Raw genomic sequence first — 3,738 nt, 5'->3', positions numbered from 1 at the left:
GGATAAAATTGTGTTAGGGCAGCCCTGGTGCCTCAGCGTTTAGCGCCGCCTTCAGCCCAGGGTGTGATCCTGGAGACCTGGGATCAACTCCCAAGTCGGGCTCCCTGCATGGAGCCTGCTTCTCCCTCTGCCTGTGTCTCTGCCTCTCTCTTTCTATGTCTCTCATAAATAAATAAAATCTTAAAAAAAAATAAAATAAAATAAAATAAAATTCTATTAGAAAAGACTATATTTAACAGTGAAACCCCTCTTGCACTTCATAGTGATCAGGGAATTCATTTCCCTGGTCAGGTGCTTTAATAAATCTGTGTCATTCAGCCACTTTTACAATACTTTCACTGTACATACCACCCTTAATCCTCAAGTTCAGTTGAATGTGCTACTGGCACCACTAACACTCAATTAGCAAAATTTGTAGAAATTCTCCAAATACTTTGGCCAAAAGCATTGCTGTTGGTCCTTCTAAATCTCAGATCCACCTTTTTTGGAACTCACAGAGTCTCATCCTTTGAGACAGTCACAGGACGCCCAATGCATTTGGTCCCTGCCTCCTTTGAGCCATAGCTGATAAAAAAATACACTTCAATAGTGTCAAGGCCTAATTGCTTTTTATAAAATAACCATGCTGGGGTGCCTGACTGGCTCAGTTGGTAGCACATGCAATTTTTTTTTTTTTTTAGTAGCTTCCACACCCAGCATGGAGCCCAATGCGGGGCTTGAACTCATAACCCTGAGATCAAGACCTAAGAGTCAAACACTTAACTGACTGAGCCACCCAGGCACTCCTAGAGCATGCAACATTTGATCTCAGGATTAGGGAGCCCATTTTTAAAAAAATGCTTTGACAGAACAGTCTTTTTACAGCACGTACTCAGTAGATGGAGATCTTAAAGCATCATATCTTGCAACCTGAAGATTTTATCCATTAAAAAGACACCTCCAAAAGACTGTCTTCCACTTCAGTGGCAAGGCCCCATCAGGTACTGCTAACCAATCCTTGTGTCAACAAATTCCAGGGACTAGACTCTTGGATTTGCATGGCACATTTAAAGAAAGCACCAAAGCCTGAGCAGACCTGCAGACCATCTGGTGACCTAAAAGTAGTTTTCCCAGAATTGAAGATATCTGATGATGGGGGCACCTGTCTGGCTCAGTTGGTGGAGTATACCACTCTTAATCTTGGGGTCTGGAGTTTGAGCTCCACGTTGGGGATAGAGGTAACTTGAAAAAATAAAATCTTCAAAAAAGAAGACATCTGAGAAGATGACATATGACAAGATAATTTTCCCAAAACGTCCAGACCAGAGTAGTTACAAGGTTTAGGATTGAAAGAAATGTCTTTTTCATCTGGACTATTAAGTGATTCTGGGTTTTGTTTGTTTGTTTGTTGCTTTGTTTTAAGATTTCATTTATTTATTTGAGAGACAGAAAGAGCACGAGTTGGGGGCAGAGAGGGGCAGAGGGAGAGGGAGAAGCGGCGGACTTGCTGCTGAGCATGGAGCCTGATGATCCCAGGACCTTGAGATCATGACCTGAGCCAAAGGCACCCTCTGATTCTGGGATCTTATCTAAATTCATAATTTCTAAATTTACAACTTTGTAGGCTATATTTTTGATGACACATTTGATTCTAAACAGTTATTTTGAGATAACAGGGACTTCTAGGAGATCTGCCTGGAGTCAGAGGGAGAACTTTTCCCCTCTAAGTCAGAAAAAATGTCAATAAATATTTTCAATTGGCTACTTTCAGACCCTAGGTCTTGGCTTAGAACCATCATAAAATTAGGAATTCTAATTACTTTGTGTGTGTGTGTGGGGGGGGGGGGGTTGTGGGGTTTTTTTGTGTAATTACTTTTAATTCTGTACATATTGCCTGTCAAACTTCTATAAAAACTAATGTACCCAAGAAGATTATCTCCAATGCTTACGATCTTGATAAATATGGACAATATATAAATAAGTGCCTGAGTTCTCCCTCCTACCCCTCCTTGTTGCACAAATATGACAGTAGGTTTCTTTTTCATTTATGTATTTTTGTTTGCTAAAGTTTATAACAGTATACTAAAACTAAATTTTAGAGACACTAGATATCATTAGTTTGGATACCATTAGCTTATTATAAAAGAGAGACATGAAAATTATTTACATGGGGGATCCCTGGGTGGCTCAGCGGTTTAGCACCTGACTTTGGCCCAGAGCGCAATCCTGGGGTCCCGGGATCGAGTCCCACATCGGGCTCCTGACACGGAGCCTGCTTCTCACTCCTCCTGTGTCTCTGCCTCTCTCTCTCTGTCTCTCTCTCTATGTCTATCATGAATAAATAAATAAAATCTTAAAAAAAAAAAGAAAATTATTTACACGATGAAAGATTTCATAACTTCACTGAAATAGGCAGCTTCATTTCATGCTATTTTAATAATGATTTCAGTCCACATACTTCCCGAGAATGTTACCATCTCTAAGATGGTAGAAATAATCCTTGTCATCTAGAACTACTTCGGTGCCTCCATATTCTGGGGGAAGAACTTTATCCCCTACTTTGACACTAACTGGTTCAACCTCTCCACCCTTTCCTTTAGAACCTAATCCAACAGCTACTACTGTTGCTTGCAACACTTTTCCTTGAGATTTTTCTGGAAGCATAATACCTCCTTTGGTTACAGTTTCAGATGCACTCCTTTCAACTAAAGCTCAAAGAGGGGAAGAAACTTCCTAAACGCCTGCCCTGCCATGACTCTGGCCACCGCAGTTTGACCCTGCTCTGGAGCAAAGAGTGACAGGTTTCTAATCTGTACAATTTCCCTCCAGAACGGACATGACACCCAAGAAAGGCCCTTCTTGGCACCACAGGACAAAAGGCCAATTAAGAAAACATGACTCTTGGGGCAGCCCGGGTGGCTCAGTGGTTTAGCGCTGCCTTCAGCCTAGGGCGTGATCCTGGTGACCCGGGATCGAGTCCCACATGGAGCCTGCTTCTCCCTCCTCCTGTGTCTCTGCCTCTCTCTCTCTCTCTGTGTCTATCATAAATAAATAAATAAAATCTTTAAAAGAAAAGAAAACATGACTCTTGATCAGTGAAAAATCTTGATCAAAAAGGGGAAACGTGAAAATTAATAAAGGGACCCCTCACTAAAATAAATTCAGGAGGCCAGAAGGGGGAGCCATACCACGCAGTGTCAACTACAGAAAGCATCATTAAGCCCCCAAAAGAAAGACACACATTGCATCTCCATCAAGAAATTACCCCAGCAACTCAGCCAATGAGAAACTATCATTACCTTTAACTTGTGCTTTTCTCCAACGGATTTTCACTCAAAACAACAAATTTCAACTTTCTCCTTCTCCATGAAATAATATTTCTCTCCTTTGTTTATTGGGCTAGCTGATGGTTTTTGCTGTAGTTAGTTTGCCCTGAAATGCAATTATCTGCTATTCCCAAATAAATCCATTTTTGCTAGCTAAATCATTGGCCATTTCAATTTTTAAGACAACAGGGCTTTCCTACTGTCACTTTTAAAAAAAAATATGTTTTATTTATTTATTCCTGAGAAACACACACACACAGAGGCAGAGACAGGCAGATGGAGAAGCAGGCAGGGTTCCCCACGCAGGGAACCCGACGTGGGACTCGATCCCCATTCTCCAGGATCACGCCCTGGGCCACTGAGCCACCCGGGCTGCTCACTACTATCACTTTTTAAATGTTCAAATGTTTGCAGTCAAGCACCTAACCAACAT

The 3,738-nt window shown here is 41.6% G+C and overlaps 1 pseudogene; it reads right to left on the bottom strand.

Moving 5' to 3' along the window:
• Positions 1-2,424: 2,424 nt before the first annotated feature.
• LOC100688523 lies at positions 2,425-2,732 on the bottom strand (annotated as a pseudogene).
• Positions 2,733-3,738: the final 1,006 nt, after the last annotated feature.

The sequence above is a fragment of the Canis lupus genome, chromosome 2 (assembly GCF_011100685.1).
Source record: "Canis lupus familiaris isolate Mischka breed German Shepherd chromosome 2, alternate assembly UU_Cfam_GSD_1.0, whole genome shotgun sequence".
In the NCBI taxonomy this organism is placed as follows: domain Eukaryota; kingdom Metazoa; phylum Chordata; class Mammalia; order Carnivora; family Canidae; genus Canis; species Canis lupus.
The sequence above is the reverse complement of the archived record's forward strand: the minus strand, read 5'-3'. Positions and strand labels throughout refer to the sequence as shown.